This window comes from Physcomitrium patens, chromosome 5 (genome assembly GCF_059467195.1).
Source record: "Physcomitrium patens ecotype Gransden chromosome 5, ASM5946719v1, whole genome shotgun sequence".
NCBI lineage: Eukaryota > Viridiplantae > Streptophyta > Bryopsida > Funariales > Funariaceae > Physcomitrium > Physcomitrium patens.
In genome coordinates this window covers 8,367,869-8,386,394 of record NC_143414.1, presented here as the reverse complement: position 1 = coordinate 8,386,394, position 18,526 = coordinate 8,367,869, and the positions used below count along the sequence as shown (strand labels likewise).

Below are 18,526 nucleotides of genomic sequence, written 5' to 3'. Positions count from 1 at the left end.
AAACCTTTTTAATGACATTGAGTCTTTTTTTTTTCAATGATGAGTTTAAAACATATCATATCAAATTGCATCAATTCCAACCTTTATAAATAAATTTTTAAAAACTTAAGAGTTATTATCATTGTTAGGCTTGTTCTTCTACAAACAACTCTTTATTCTTCACATCATTCAAATAATTAATTGTCACATGCAATAAATTCAACAATAAATTTATTTAAAAAATTTTCTTTTGCCATTATTCATAACAAATCTTTAATGTTATCCTTCAACTTATATCAAAATTAATTGATGAAGGCTTTGTCATTCCAATCTATATTACAAGCAAGGTTTTTGAATTTAGTAGTATATATGGTAGTTAATGGTGATCCTTGTTGTAAAAATAAAAACTTGATCTATACTAAAATTTTTTGATGACTTTCTCTAAATCTGGTTGTAAACACTTGAAGTAGGCTTTGAATATTTCAAATAATAAAAGGATAATAAATCCTTTTCTATCAAAGTTACAAACTAAGAGAGAGCACTTCTAAATAAAAGTGCAACTATGAATACGACTTGAGTAAATCCATGAAGGTATTTGAAAAGAAGAAACCTTAGATAGAACTTAATTTGTTGCAAAATTCTTCAAAGTTTTGATCTTGTTCCATCAAACTTCTCATGCATACTAATCTTTATTCTTGTTGTACTTGTAGAAGCAAAAGTTCTTAAATTTAGTTATAAAGTTAATTTACTTTCTTCCTTCAAGTATATAATTCCTTTGAATGATATAAGCCTATGATATTTTAAGTTGTCACAAAGACAAGTAGTTTTGATTTTGTGATAAAATAATCATACTTGGTATCTTGGTCATATATATTTATTCCAATATATACCTATATGATTACATAGAAGTATGCAAACTTAGAATAATTTCTTATTATCTTTTAGAATAGCTTTTTAGAAGCTTCATAGATATAATTTTGACTTTATATATATTTATAATTATTTATTAGATTGATCAATAAGTTAAACATGTGTCACATATTTTGTTAGCTTGTGAAAGAAGCTAATTATGTAACAAACACATAGAAACTTTTTCATGCAAGTTAAGACATTTATTTAGCAAAGTAAACATATGTTGGAAGTCTAAAAGAATATTACTACATTGTTGTATTACATATTGTCTTTCTTGAAAATGCACTAGGCACCTAGTTGTAGAAGATGAGGTTGTATTTCACAAACATCCAAAAAGTCCTAATAGGTTTCACCCATATGAGAAGAATATAATCCAAATTATGATTCAAAAGTGCTGAAAACACTCTTTCTAATAGACTCAATCACATACAAATCTCACTTACCTTGTTACTTTCATATTTAAGCAATTTAGATTTTTTTCTAAGCCCCAATACTAATCAGTGAGCTTTAACAAGCTGTAACTTCTAATTTGACCATCTACTTGATATAAAATTTTGCATGAAATTGTCAATGTAAGTCTTCTATATGCTTAAGAATTTTCAGTGCAATCCAACTTACAAATTGTGAGAAAACCTCCAAAAATTGCACTAATGTCTCTTAGCTGCCAACTTAAAAAGTGAAGTAAAAATCCCAGCAATAATTTCTCCTTCTTCAACCATTAACTTTGACTCAAAATTGGTGTGTAACTTGATCTTCAAGTCCTTCAACATCATATCAAATTTTACTTTGATCCAACAAGTAGATCTCTAGATATCATAGAAATCCTATCCAACTCCAAACTACCCACTTCTAAAACCTTCTTGTGCTAAAAACCACATATTTCTAAACCACACCATTAAATTATTACAAAATTTTTTATACACTTAGTACACCCAATAATCCAAACAATATCAAAATTTGAATTATATGTGTTACACCAATTGCACAAATTAGCCAAATTGCTAGTCCTAGTTATATTATATAAAATCCAAATCACCAATACAAACCCTGACTTTGAACAATAATTGCCTAGTTTTTGAAAATCCTACAAAAATGATCCTTATGCCTCTAAAAAGACCTTTAAGATAACTCTCAAACCCTAATCTGTGATCTTCAAATGAATCCCTAATTTGCCCTAGGCGGTCATTTTAGTAATCAAAGGTTTGATTTCCACCCTATCTCACAAATGGTCAATCCCCAGGTATCAATTTAACCTATCCTAAGGATTTTTTAGTCCAATCCTATCCTCAACTCGACCCTAGTATCAACTATATCAACCATTTAATTCTTTATCCTAGAAGGTTAAAATACTAACTAAGCTTTATCTTCTTGCTATTAAGACAAAAAAATAGGCTAAGAGACTTTCATAAATATCTTATTAAAATATTTTGAATTCTTGTTGAATTAGTATAATAGAATATCAATTAAAAAATTATTTTTAGTCATAATTTCATCATACAATCATGTCACAACATGACAACATAGCTTTTACTTAGTGTATATATTTGGAGGCAAGAGTGAAGCCTTCTCTATTCTTGTCAATGCCTTTTTAATCTTTAATCTTGTTTCAAAACTTTCTAATCTTTTTGTCTTTAGTAATAGAAATTCTACTTGAATATATTATCATCTTTGAGTGATTTTTTAGTTTTTTTGAGTGACACAATAGTGTATTGAAATTTTCTTTGTTTGAGATTTATTTCCTTAATACTTAGTTACTTACATTAAATTGTGGTCATTCCTTGCAATAGGCATTTGTATTAAACTTTTGTTGTTCTTGAGCTTTCTTTAATTACATCTTCATTGTTATATGTTGCTTTCACAAAAGATTTATCAAATCTTTTTTAGCAAGATTATAAACTTTTAAAAAGTCAAAAGTATTAAGTCATAGATGATAATCATAATTGGCAAAGAAAAATATTTATTAAATAGAAGAATGTATTAAATTATTATATGAAAACTTTGTTAATCACAAAAAAATTATCTAATTATCTTGATGATAGTTGATACCTCAAATATTCCTCTAAAATTTGATTCATCTATTTTGTTTTTCCATCAATTTATGGATGAAAGGTCAAGATTGTTTTATATCTACTTTTAATATTTTAATAAGGATTTTTCAAAATCTTATAACAAATTGTATTCCTTTATCTAATAAAATATCATTTGATATTGGATAAAAGAACACAATTTGTATTAATTTTTTCTTCACTTGAAATAGATTTTGTATATGGTATAAAATATGCCATTTTGATAAAGAATTTTTATAAACTTAAATATAAAATCATATAAATTTGAATTTGGAAGATTTGTAATAAAATCTCCAAAAATAAAAGACCATAATTATTTTAATATAAATAATAATTAGAGAAGTCTATAGAGTTAATGACAAGTAGTTTTTGATCTTGAACAAATCTCACATGATTGTACAAAGTCTTTTACAGTCTTTTATATTTGTGATCACCAAAAATGTTTGGATATAAAATCAAAAATCTGAAGAGTTTTTTTTGATAAAGAATGCTTTGGAAAAGTCAATGCAATACAAGATTAGTGTAGAAATAAATGATGTTTTTAAGGCTTTAAAAGATATTTCAATTTCTTTGTTCTATTCAAGTTTTTCTGCACATGTCAAGCGAGTCAGAATAGTCGCCAACTTGAAAAAAAATCCTAATGAAGATTTGATAATAATTGAAAAATTTTAAAATATACTATACATCTCTAACTATTTTTGGAATCTTCCAATCTGTGATAGTCTGGACCTTCTTAGAATCCATCATAAGACCATTGTTTGAGATGATGTATCTTAAGAAGTCAATTTAAATAGTTTAAAATATATATTTTTCTATTTTGGCTTATAATTCTATACCTCTTAATTTTTTTGAGACAAAATAAATAAGAAATTCATGTTTTTTTATTTTTAGAAAAAATCAAGATATCTTCTAAATAATAGATGAAAAAATTATCAAGAAATTCATAAAAAAACATCATTCATTAGATATTAAAAAAAACATGTACATTTGTGAGTCTTAAAGGCATGACATTATATTGAAATATCCATACTTAATTTAAAAAGTAATTTTTTATTCATCTCATTCTTTAATGCATATTAGCTTATATGTTCTTAATAGATTTATTTTTATATAAATCTTTGAATTATTGAATTGATAAAAAATACCTTAAATCAAAGATAAAAAATACTTATTTTTTATGGTGATATTATTGAATCTTCAATAGTCTACACTTATATACAAAAATCTATCTTTTTTCTTTATAAATAAGATACAAGCTCATGTTTAAGATTTTGAATGGCGTATGAAGTTTTTAAATAAATTCTCATCAATATATCTTTTAAGTGTAATAAATTTATTTTTTTAATAGGTTGTAGACTAGTCTAAATGGTAGTTAAGCTCTTTCTTACAAATCAATTGAATAATCTTAATGTGATGCTCTAAAAGAATATATGCATTATTTAAAAATATGTATATATATATATATATATATAACTTAAAAATATTGATATTAGCTAAAAATACTACTTCACATATTTATACCATCAAAAATGGACATAGTATGTACAACAAAAGATGACCCTTCTTTTACCACATGTATGAAAGCTTTTAGATCTACCAAGAAGGATTTAGATGTACTAGACTTATGTATTTCTATTTAACTATTACAATTTTGAATTAAACTATAAAATAAATTAAGATTATTAAAAATCCAATATATTTGAAAGTTATACTTCTTTAACCATTATAATCTTAAAATAATTAGATTAGGGGGAGATCTTATTACATTAAATATTACAATGCTATTATGATCTTTTATTGTTACATCTAAATGAATAGTTTCTTGAACAATATCTTTAAAAGACAAAGAATGACCATCTAACTTCTACATGTATGGATTTATTTTTCTTAATTAATAATATTTCTTATTTTTTGACAAAATCTTTGTCTAAAATAAGATGAGGCTCTTGATTCTAGAAGGCTAAGTCTTTGTGATTTTTTGGTCCTAAAAAAACTTTTGTAGTGAAACAAGGTGAAGAATCAAAAGAAAAAATAAGACCTTTGTTAAATATTACATACGATTCTAATTACATGGTCTTTATTTTAGGTAAAAAAATTTATTTTCCAATACATTGTCTTTTTTGGCAACCATGCTCTTCATTTTATAATTACATTGTTGTTTTGGATAATATTGAGCAATGTGCTTGGATTCTCTGCAATATACATACAAACCTTTTTGGTGACAATAAGTCTTTTCTTACTCAATAAGAGGTTTAAAATGTATTGTGTCAATTTACAGAAGCTTTAGCTTAGACGAATAAGCTTCCAAATACTTTGAAGGTGTCGCCATAACTTAACTTATATCTTTTCAATCAAATCTTTGTTTTTAGCATCCTTTAAAGAGTTGCTTGTTTCATGTAATGGCTTAAGCAATAAATGGCTCCAATGAATTTGTTCTTCACATTGTCAACAATAAATCTTTGATATTATCTTTAAATTCATATGAAAATTGATTGATAAAGGATTTTTTATTCTAATTCATGTTGCAAGCAAGGTTTTGGAATTCAATAGCATATGTGGTGGCTGAATGTAATCTTTATTATAGAAATAAAAGTTTAGTCTTTGCTATCCTTTCTTAATTAATTTTTCCAAATAGGACTGTAAACACCTCCAAAATTGAATTCAAATCATAGAGTAGACATGGATCTTTTTTCATTAAAGGTAAAAAATAAAAAAGAAAACTTATATATATATATATATATATATATTTGAATCTAACTTGAGTAAATCCATCATGATATTGAAAAGGATGTAATCTTAGATGGAACTTTATTTATTGTAAAAATCTTCAAATTTTTTATCTTGTTCCATCAAACTTTCTAGCATATTTATTCTTACCTCTCTTATATTTGTAGTAGCAAGACTCTTTGGATTTACTTATGAATTTGATCTACTTGCTTGTCTTAATTATACAACTTCTTGGCTTAGATTTTGAACTTCATTATTGACTTCTTCCATGGATGTAGGAATAGAACCTTTATATAATCTAATTTTTTAATAAAATTTCTACATAGAGAGATAATCCATTTTTTTTCAAAAAAAATATTATTAAAAAATTAAATTATTTATTTAATAATAAGTATCCTACAATCTTCAAAAGACAATAATAGATTTAGTTCTAAAATAAGTAAAAAATAATAAGTTAACACTCTTATCAAACTATCAAAGATATGAACTTCAAAGAAAAAAAATTCAATAAACTCTTAAGTCACTCAAAAGATTAAAAAGTCACTTAAAGATAGTAATATATTCATCTAGAATGGCTATTACTAAAGACAAGAAGACTAGAAAGTCTTAAAACAAGACTAAGAACTAAAAAAGTATTGATAAGAGTGAAAAAGGCTTCATTCTTATCTTCATATATACTATCAAACTAAAAGCTACATGGCAATGTTCTGTAGGACCTTCAATATGTGTTAATTTTGTTAAAAACATGTCTTAATTTATAAGGCATGTTTTCTATAGATGCACCATATATTTAGCTTATTCCACAAGCTACCAATACATGTGACAGGTGACTAACTTGTTGCCCAAGTTTCTAACCTTCTAATACATCTAAACTCAAAGTAACATCTATGATGCTTGTGTAAAGCTTCTTTGGAAGATATTATGAAATTCATCCACTTTTATATGCTTCTACTTTATTGTATAGATAATTATTGGAGTAATTATATATATCCATGATATAAAATCTACAACAATGAAGAAAGTTGTAAAAGCTTGGCTTGAAGTTTTTAAGTATGAAAGAAATAGGAATAGATTATATTAGATATAAAAAGAACAAAAAAAAATCTAAAATATTTAGTTATAATTTTTAACAAGAAAAAAAATGATAAATTTTTAAAGCAAGAGTTTTAACCATTAATTAAGTAGAAAAAATATTCTATCAAATATTTCAAAGATAAAAAAAAAAAAAAAAAGAAAAGAAAAATAAATGCTCTACAAAATTTGAAAATAAATACAATGGTGAAAAGTTAAAAAGTACCTTTTTAAAGTAATTAAAATTTCAAAAATTAAATTCTAAATTTACAAGAGAATTGAAATTGAAAGAGATAATATTTAAAAAAATCAAGGATAAGAAAGCAATGTATTATATTATCAAAGAAGTTGAAATAAATATAATATATATATATATATATATATATATATATATATACTAGAACTTTCAAAGATAAAAGAAATAGATTAGAAATTTTAAAGTTAAATTGATTGTTATAAGTTTACATTATAATTCTCAATACAATAATAATAATAATAATAATAATAATAATAATAATAAGATTGTAATTGGAGTTTAAAGAAGAAATGAAGAAATAGATGATACTAAAAACCTTTCAAAAATGAATAGTATTATAAATACTTGTCAAATAGTTTTTGAAAAGATAAATAAAAACTATTTGTGTATCATATATTTTAAAACATAAATTTATTTAAATTTCATTCATTTCTTAATTTATACTATTTTCAATTATGGTTGAAAATATATATAATATCTGATATTTTTATAAAAATTAAATATCAAATAACAAAAAATATAATTACATTTTAAAATTTTATCTTTTTAATTGTATGATGCTCTATTATTTAAGTGATATTTTGAACAAGTTATTATTAATTATCAGTTAGATTTATTTTATTTATTTTAGCATTAATATTAGCATGCATAAGGTGCATATTTTAACTAAAATTTGTAATTTTATTATGGAAGATATTTATGATGTATTATTATGTACAAAAAAATTAAATTAAATTATTCGGTTAAAATTATATTTATAAAATAAATTATGGATTTATAGAAAATAAATTGAGTACAATTATTTTCTAAGCTTTTTGAATCAGTTCGTTTTATAATTATTTTTCTCTTTTAAAAACAAAATTATTGAGTCATTACAGTTTTTTTATTTTTTTAAATTAAATTTGAAATATATTAAATACATTTAAATATAATCAATGATTTTTTAATATTTTTTATATAACATAGAAGAAAAAAACATGTATGATTAATGATTGTTCTTTTTTATGTAAATTTTTTTTTTTATTATTTGATATTTTTTGTATGCATATATATATATATATGATTTATCATATAATCTTATGTTTATGAAAAAAACTTCATTAAAATATCTAGAAAAAAAATAGGTTATTATATCAACAATGTAAACTATCTTGAATTATGATAAATAAAATTAGATAAGATTTCTAAACATTGCCAAAATGTTGTGTTTGTAGAGAAAGCTTAAATTTCAACTTATATTTGGATAAAGGATATGTTGGTGTTTGGAATTTACAAATAAATTTATTTTTGTGTTACATGTGTATATATTTGTATATATATATATATATATATATATAAGTATGTGTGTGTATGGATTTTATAGCATTTGATTGATTTCTCTCTTCTTCTTCTTTTTGTCATGTACTATTGGTATAAATATTATTTATAATTTCTATTATCCTAAAAATTTTCATGTGCTATTGGTACAAATATTATTTACAATTTCTATTATCTTAAAATTTGTCATGTGCTATTGGTACAAATATTATTTACGTTTTCTATTATCCTAAAATTTGTCATGTACTATTGGTAAAAATATTATTTACGTTTTCTATTATCCTAAAATTTTAAATTTTAAATAGATCCATGTTTACCATTCTAATCTTCATCATGTGTAGGCCAATTTAGCAAAAACCTAGGTCTATTTAACATTATGATCTTGTGTCCTTCATGCCATTGGAATTTGTGCACTTCTAATTTTCCTTGCTTCTCATGACTACAATTATTCTTCAAACAATTTTTCCCTTGACAATTTCATGACATTTAGTAAAAGCATGGGTCTATTAAACATTCCCCTTATTTAAATGTCTAGAATACGTTATTGGAAGGAACACTGTATTTCTACGACACCCAAAGCCGTGACAATTCCATTTCTAAAGCGCGACTATGACGGGCCGACTTTGTCACGGGCAGCTCGTGCTCTGCCCGTTCCACAATAGTTGGGGCAGTTTTGATTCGCGCCACCACCCAAAGCGGGAGAAATGCGAGGAAGCTTCCCCAAAAGATCTTAAATTGCTTCTAACGAAAGCCTATTTCTTGTTCTCATTGGAACGGGGCAAAACGACAAAGGAAAGGTTCGAAGAAACAGCGCGGGGAACGAAGAGAATACGTTCATGTTATGCTTGAATGGTCGTTCCCGGAGTTCCCATCTAGCAAGCGAGATCATTCTACCGTAAATAGAAGACAAAATGAGAACCCATTATGAGCCGTTAACGAGAATCTGGACCTTTCCCAATTTCTCTCAGAATCTGCATATACTTAAAATAATACAACCCTTGCACTTTATATTAATAGAAAGTGGCACCTGAATTATTAACAACTTAACACTGTATTAAACACAGTAAGTTACATCAGATGACAACTTCCTTATTAATGACAACATGAACTTGAGAATATAATGCAGATGAAAACTTTATGATGATATTTCTGATACCAAAACGCAAAAAAATAGCCTTGTCATAGAACACAATTTGAATAACATATAAAAATTGTATTATTGTTGTGTACAAATGAAGAAAGAGGCTGCATGATGCAATAAACACGTTCATAAATGCATCTCTTAAGTGAATAAATTCTGAAATACAATACTAGTAGCAACATCAAGAATGGAATCACGAATATATATATATATATATATACACACACTGTTTGTAATTATTCGAGTGGTTTTGTGTGGAAATTCAATATGTTATTTTTGCTTTTCATGCATTAATTTGATGTCTTCTCCATCAACCTCACTACAGATCCTCAACTGGGTCCAATAGATATTTATGACCGGTAACTGTTGCAATAGCCTATATCAACTTAAAACCTAGCACCATTCTTTATATTCAAAAACCCCATAATTCTTTATAAATATTCAGATTCAAATATAGATAAAATAAACAAATTGGAATCAAGATCTAAAGAACAAAGTGCATGCAAAAAAAGTGTAATTTTTTTTGGACTTAACAAGAGCACTTTAAAGGTCTTCCATTTATTGTGCTTGATACAGCAAGGGACAACATGGAAAAATGTTTCCAAGTTCCAAAGTGCCAACAATTTACAGGGAATTGTTAAGAAGTGTTGGCAAAGGCATAGGAAAGTGAAACCAAGTCTTTTAACCTAATTTGATAGGATGCCCCTCTTGCAGTTTTATACCACAGGGATGCCCTCTGGATGGATAATCTCAAGAGGATGTTCTGAAGCAAAAGACTTCATTTGTACAAAGAAGTAGCAGTCTTGGTTAAGTGTGTTGCCTCCAATTGTAGCATTGTAATTAAGAAGATTAAAATTGAAAAATGGAAGTTGGGTGTGAATTCATTTTTTATCATTTATCAAGTCGTTGAAGAAACTGAGTTTGGAACCAAACTCAGAATGGCTTTGGGACTGTCCCCTGGATACAGTTGAACTGTAAGGAAAAGGGGTTTGATCTGAGGGAAGGGAGTGGGCATTTGCCTTTGACTACCAATTTCATGGCACTCCTACAAAAGGAAATTAGAATAGCTCACATGGAGTGCATGTTAAGTAAAGCATATTTGCATGTGAAAGGGAGGACGTGGGGAATGAGGGCATGCGCATGGCCATCTGGAGGGACATGCGGCAATGTGAACCGAGCAAGCGTGCAAGTGTGCGTCTGCTTCTGGATGGACAGACCCAAGAGATGCATGTTTGTCATCCACCTGTGCAGTGGATTTTTGGTTTCTCCCTGTTGGATTCATTCATACAATTTGTGCAACTTTGGTTTTGTTTTGAAGTGCCTGATTTTAGCCCTCCCACATAAATTGAGAATTTATAGCCAAGAGGAGGAGGAGAGCTCTAATGACCTGAGAAAAGAGTAAACAGGTAGGGAAAGGGGCAAGAGAAGAAAACGAGGCCATAAAGATGAGAAGAAAAGTGAAAAAGGGCCTCTAACCTAGAATTAAATTTGTTAACTAATACAACCCCTACTTGTAACTGCAGGCTTTGGAGTTTGAACCTCAGATTTTGTGGTATTACAAAGCTTTCTTGACCAAATACACCAGCATCTCCAGTTGGTGCTGATCCTGGTTATTTTACAGAGTTTATATTAATAAATTAGCTTCTGTCCAGCCCTCTGGTTGGGGTTGCAGGCAAGGAACAAGCTGCACAAAATCCCAATAGTTAGTTGTGTATGATATTTTGTAGATCAATATTCATCCATGATATCCATTTGGGGACTTGCCAAAGTGATCACGTATGGTTGTAAACTACCAAGATAGATAAAATTACACCACTAACACTACTGCTATTCATTTGTTAAGTTGTCCATTTATTCATTTTTAAACTTTTTCAAGAAAATCAAGAGCACATGGTAAGATTGTAATAAAATAATAAAATAAAATAAAACAAAAATAAATTAAATGAATTACAGTGTCATGATTTGTATGAAAATTCTCATATAACCACATTGTATTTGAATTGTGTAGTTTCTATTTCTGAATAGCATAAAACCTCATCTAAAACATAGAGAATAGAATTGGTATGATTGCCTAATTAATCCTCTATTAGATTGAATTCCATCTGAATATAAAAACTTACATATAATGGTGGAATAGAAAATTCTGCAATTTGATGAAATTATCTCATACTTATTAGAATGCTGAACCTGCTAAATAGCTTGGATTTTTCCTGGAATTTTACTACAAATGAAAACACAGGCAAAATCTAGTCTCAAGACATCTCACAAAGTTCAGATGTTTGAGTCTTACAAATAAATCTATGCAGATTGAAAATCAACAACATTATTTTATTTCTTCAATCTCAATTGGAAAAGTTTCTTGCATTCAAACCATGGAAAATGAAGCCTGAATGGCAGATAGACCTCAGGAAGATACTCTAACAACCAAAAATTAATTTCATTATATTTTTATATATATATATATATATATATATCGAAAGAGAGAGAGAGAGAGAGAGAGAGTTATAGTTTAAGCTTGTACTGTTTGATGAAATGGTGATTCTACATTGTTAGAAAAAAAAAAAAAATAGCCAAATGTGTTTTAGCTTGGCTCGATTGTCACAAGCATCTTGTCTGTAGAGGATGCTGGGTCTAGGGTGAGAAAAAAAGCCCTGTGTTAGTTAGAATATTTTGAAAGTAGAGCTCTTCAACGGGTTTTGCAGAACCCACATCAGACTTGTACCTCATGGACAAATGTTTCCCCTCAATTATACCATCTATAGGCCAACATTAGGACATAATTTTTTTTTGTCCTTGCCCACTATCCCCCAAAGTTGATAGCCCTGGGTAGAGGCAAAAACAATTCTTTTTTTTATTATATATATATATACTTGGGGGACATCAAATTGTAGAGACCAAAATGTATACACTAGGACAGAGACTTGACACCCATGTAGTCTTGAGTTTAAACCCAGGCACCAATAGGTATAAATAACCAATCACATTGTCTCTGCTATTGATTACCACATGTATTATATTGATTGAACCCTCAATCTCTTTACTGGAGCTTATCAACTTCATTGCCCTTGGGCTACTAAGAATGTTGAAGAACTTAAAACAAAAAAAACAGAACATACCCTGATAGAAATATTAAATCGTAAAACATACTCTTCCATGTTAGATATGAAATATGAAATTATAAACGTAGTGATTAAGATTACATTCACTTCTAGAAAATTTATGTTTGTTCTTCGATACTGTTATTATTATTATACAACTACTTTGAGGTCATTTAAGGGGGGTGAAGCAAAAGTCTATTTATAGTGGATTCCATTCAAAGAGAGGCGAGCGGAGCATCTTGCCGGTACTGCGTTCCCAAGCCGTGGGCACCTCCCACGGAAGGAGAGACCCCATCGACGGGAACGAGCTCCAATGCCAGTTCAGAGTGACTTGTTCCGTGTTCCCACCCCTCCGCTCATGTTCCCAATTATAGGGCACGCATTCCCACATTCTACTTCTGCCTACGTGGATCCCAGCTATGAGGGTGTGCCACATGTCGAGAATTCATAGGAAGATGTTCGCCAATTGGGCGAATAGGTCGTGGTGGAGCGTGGGATGTGTGACGTCAGCGAATGCGGATGAACAGAGCGTCTTGAACCTAGACGGATGATCACAATGCCTAGAACCTAGGCGGATGATCAAGCGGCTCTCGTCACCGAGTCTCTTTGTTGGCGAAAGCGCAACAATATTTTGTGTTGTCTCGTTTTTCATGAGCGATGCGGCGTTTTTCACGTGTGTGGGATTGTCGCACTAGAGTTCCACAGCTAAGCTAAGTTGTAGAAAATGATAGAGAGTGAACGAGTAGGCGCTTCACACACTTAACTTCGTTGACAGATAGCTACAAAGTTGACTCAGAACATGATTACCCCGTACACGCAGAGAAAAAGCCTCGCGTACACAACTTCAAAAGTGAAAATAAAAAAGAGTACGAATGCAATGTAGTAAAGGATTAGTAAATGAAATCCAACGAAAAGATCTGTATTTCAACGGAGACATCACCTGGTTCATTCTCCCCTACTTTACTAGCAGCGAAGACCCAATCAAGTGTGCCTGTACCAGGGGTCCCTAGACATGGGCAGTGCACACGATCTGCATTTGCATCCTAGTTATGTGGTCCATTCAGTGCGATGAACGATGACGTGAGAACTGATTCATTGGAAGCATCTTCAATGAAATCATGCTCAATAAGAAACTTCTTTCGGTCAATTTTAGAATCTCAGTCATGACCTTGAGGCGACGGAGAAAAATGGGTCCCACAGTAACAGTTCTGTCTTGTTCGGCGGCGCTTTCTACCAGTTCGGAACAGTGTGAAGCGTCCTCAAGTACCTGTCTGTCTTGGAGCACTAGCACTGGAGCTTGGATACTCATTGGTCGGGGCACCGAAGGTAGAGGACTGCGAGTACGGTCATCTGATCGGAGGTTGTGGGATAATCTGCGAAGTCTTTTATTTCAGTGAAAGCAAGGAAGTGCGTCCAAGGCATTCGGTCTGAGCACCATCGCTGAAGTTCCAATTTTGACGCACGTTGCACCGCAGCTCGTCGATGATGCAAACCTATCTTGTTTCACGCACTTCTCTTCTTCCATATCAGAAACCTAGTTGGCAAACCTTGCGTCTCACCTTCGGCAGATTCTTTCACTCATTGACATCCAAAACATCCCCAGACGTCTCACGTTCCTCCCCGAGAGTCACCGTTACATTATACATCCTATCACCATAACTGTTACCTCATGATTCTCACCTCTCATTGCCCTGACAACGTTGTGCATGGCATATTATCCATTTCAGAGCGGTATGATTCTACACACCAAACTGCACGATAGCCTCACGAGCTTCAGTTGCCTGGCACTTGATATTGTTCCATTAAACACTGCTGCAGCCACTGAAGAGTGACGACTTCTTCATGTCTTGTAATCACTTTTTTCAACAAACACTAAAATGTATTACATCTGGTCGTAAAGGTTCAGAAGGGGTCCAAATTTATTTCTTGAATGTACAGGTAAAAAGGGTCGGCGTGTATTCTAAAAACGCAACTCAAAATATGTGCAACAGTCTGTAATATGATGACTACTTTTGACCCGATAACAACTTGATTTAATCAATTCTGAAATGGAGGCGACTAAGTCTTGCCTTCAAAGTCACTGTTAAGGCATACAGATGTGGTAAATCCCCTTCATTCCTTGTGCAAATATTTAGTGTTTGGCATAGTAGTTCAGGACAGCAGTAACACCTCTGCAGCCTTCGGAACCAAAGACGATGCAGCAAAACTAAAGATGCACCACCGTGTCTTGACACCGGCCCACTCCAGTTAAGTAATGCCAATTTTTGTCTGAGCGCCCCGAGCCCACGGTAATCTAAGTGAACTCCATCCTAAATTCAATCAAACAACCCAGCCTTGAAGGAGTGCATCCTAGCGAAAATTCTTGGAGTGCATTAGGGTAGTCATCTAGCTTTTGAAGCATAGACGACCACTGCGCATCTAAGCACTCGAAATGTGGAAGATAGGGAGGACGTACACTCATCCGGCCATTCAGTTAACCATGTCATGCTGTACATTACAAGTCTGGAGGGGTGAATTAGAGGTTGGAGCCTAGGGCCAACCTTTCTGAAATTCTGGGGGGCCCTCGCGGGCACCGCAGGGGGGTTGGAAATAGTTTGCAACCAGCAATTGACGCGTCTCGGTAAAACCTCACTACCTGCGTCATTGCCCCAAGCGGATATCTCCACACTCCCTCGCACAACCCCTTCTACGCCACGCCCGCTCCATTTCTTGCAAAATGTAAGGGACATATCACTCCTGCACCGCTGCCACACACACACACCTCTCTCTCTCTAACTCCCTCACTCACTCGCGCCTCCCATTGCTGCTGCACCCCACATCGCTTCCGATTCCCGACCACGTCCATCGTTGTGAGTCGCAGTTTCCGCCACGGGTCCGACTCGGTGAAACTGCTTGTCACAACTCCCATCGCCCTGGCTCTGTTTGGGCTCTTGGGCGCCGATCAGCGACCTGTGAGATTATGCAATGTAGGAAACAAGATGTAAAAACATCCATGCTTTAGTAAGCCACTGCTTAGGCGAAATATCACAAATGGTTGTAAGCAAATTACTAAAACTTTGATGGATGAGCCTTAGACATATTTTCTATGTTGGATTTTGAGCAATTGCAAATTGATGAAATTTGTATAAATTTATTTATATTAATTGATTATAGATTGTTGATTTTAGAAATTAGAAAAGTTGATAAATGGTTGATGTCTTCTATCAAGTATATTCTTACTTATTAAAGATGTTTAATAATAAATATTTTTTTGTATGTATCTAATATCTTATTAAGGATAGATGTTTATAGTGGTTAATAAGGTAACATTGTTAGAAAAGTTTTCATAAAAAAAATAATTTTTTTGCTGATTAGTTTTTTAGGTTTAAAAAAAAATTCAATATATCTTTGATTTATTATTTTATCCTACATAAGATCCTATTTGAATATGATAAGAAATATTTTATTTTATTTTTACAAAGTTTTTGTGCATGAATATAATAAAAATAATTCAAAATTCTAATAATAATTAGGTCATATTTTTTACTTAAGAATATTAACAGATAGATTTAATGCTTCTATGGAAAGACTAAAATTATCAATTGAATCAGTATATGTTGTTTTTGCCTACAAGAACAAAAATGCTTGGCTTCTTAAAAGCACATACATGATCTTGTTAAATATTTATTTATTCATTTACTTATTTTTATTTTATCTTTTCAGTATTTATACAATAAAAAGATATTTAATAAATCCAAGTAATTAAAGATAGTTGGAGAATTTTCAAAGAAATTTTTTTCTATCTTACATATTTAAAAGTCTCAAATATTATTGAAGATTTATATTTTCATTATATTATAGAAATTCCAAAAGTACTAAAATATTTAATATTTGATGTACATAAAATATATTTTAAATTTTTTTGATAATTTTTTTAATAATTTTTTTATTTTAAAAAAAAACCTTTGTCAAAATTTGTTTATAAATATGAAATTGAATTAGTTCTAATAGTGAGTTAATATAAATTTAAAATTATTTAATTTTTTTAACTTGATTTTATTTTTATAATAATTCCTACATATAAAGATATCAATGATGCAAATCACAAACAACCAAAAGATTAATATATTTTTATATTACTAAAAAATAGTAGAAAATTATTTAAAGATAATACAATATTAAAACTAAACGGTGTCAAGGACATGAATCTTGAAGAAAGAAAATCCTTGATATACTCTTGTAGCATTAAAAAGAATTAAAAAATCACTCAAAGATAATATAATATTGAACTAGAATGGCTATTGCCAAAAACAAAAAGTCCAAAAAGTCTTCAAACAAGACTAAGGACTAGAAAGGCATTGACAAGAGTGAAGAAGGCTTTAGTCTTGTCCCTATATATATTCTCTAACTAAGAGATACCTGGTGATATTTTATAGGACCTTCAATATGTGTTGACTTTACTAGCCACATGTCTTAACTTATAAGGCAAATTATCTTTATATGCGCCACATAGTTAGCTTGTTTCACAAGCTATTATATAGAGTTAACTTGTTCTACAAGCTACCAACACGTGATTAACTTGTTGGCCAAGTTTCTAACCTATAAACATATCTAAAGTCAAAACCACTTCATAAAGCTTCTAAAAAGCTTCTCTAGAAGACTTTATGAAATTAATCTATATTTATCTACTTCTACCTAATCATATAAGTAACTATTGAGATAAATTTATATGTTTGTGACATTATTTTTTCTTCTAAGGACAAGTTCTATGAGGAGCGGTCATCATCTTTCATAGATCTTTACAATTCTTCATCTTAGTTTTGATGGATATTGTCAATGAAAGACCTCAAGCTTCTTTGTTGTATTTGCAAGATTCTCTGTTGTCTCCCATGTATGTTCACTAATATCATATCCACGTCAATGAACAAGATATTCCAACCTATTTTGATGCTGCTTTGAATCTAAGACTTCTTCTATCTCAAACTCTTGATTATTATTCACTTCTAAAAAAGGAGGTTGCATTTTTCTTCTTTCCAAGATATTCACTATCTTATATGGCTCAAAAAGGGACATGTGAAATATAAGGTGGATCTTCATAGACTTTGATAGATGTAATCAATAAGTAACAAGATTGATTTGTTCAAAAATAGGAAAAAGTCCTTGCCTATGATAGTCCAACTTATCACAAAGACAAGTAGTCTTAATATTGCAATAAAGTAACCATACCTTATCACCCACATTGAATTGTGGTTGCTCCTTGTAATAGGCATCTATGTAGGTCTTTTGTCATTCTTAAGCTTCCTTTAATTGTATCTTCATTGTTGCATGTAGCTCTAATAAATAATTTGTTAAATCTTTTGCCATAGGATTATCAACTTTTGAAAAGTCAAAAGTATCAAGTTATGGATGATAACCATAATTGACAAAAAAAGATATTTGTTGAGTAGAAGAATGTACCAAATTATTGTATGTAAACTAAACCAATCGCAAAAGAGTTGTGCAATCATTTTAATGATAATTGATGGTAAACTTCAAATACAACTTCAAAACTTGATTTATCAGTTCTGTTTGCTTGTCAATTTGAGGATGAAAAGCCAAAGAGAGCTTTGTATCTACTTTTAGAATCAAAAATAGGATTCTTCAATATCTTGATATGAATTGAGTCTCTCTATCCAATATAATAGCTTTTAGCAATTTATAATAATGATAGATATTATTTATAAAAAGCTTAGCTATTTCTTTACCTAAAATAGATTTTGTACATGATACTAAATATGCTATTTTGGTGAAGCAATCTATAATTACAAATATAGAATCATATGAACTTGAACTTGAAAGATTTGTAATAAAATCCATAGAAATGGAAGACCATGGTTGTTTGGTCATAAGCAATGGTTGGAGAAGTCCATAGGATCAATGATGAGTAGTTTTTGAACTTGAATAAACATCACATGATTGAAAAAAGTTTTTTATCACCTTT

At 30.0% G+C, this 18,526-nt stretch overlaps 1 non-coding gene across 1 annotated transcript; it reads right to left on the bottom strand.

Annotated features, from left to right (window-relative positions):
* Nucleotides 1-15,088: 15,088 nt before the first annotated feature.
* Nucleotides 15,089-15,229, bottom strand: LOC112283042 (U4 spliceosomal RNA). The gene has a single exon (XR_002970021.1). It is a non-coding gene; the product is annotated as a U4 spliceosomal RNA (small nuclear RNA).
* Nucleotides 15,230-18,526: the final 3,297 nt, after the last annotated feature.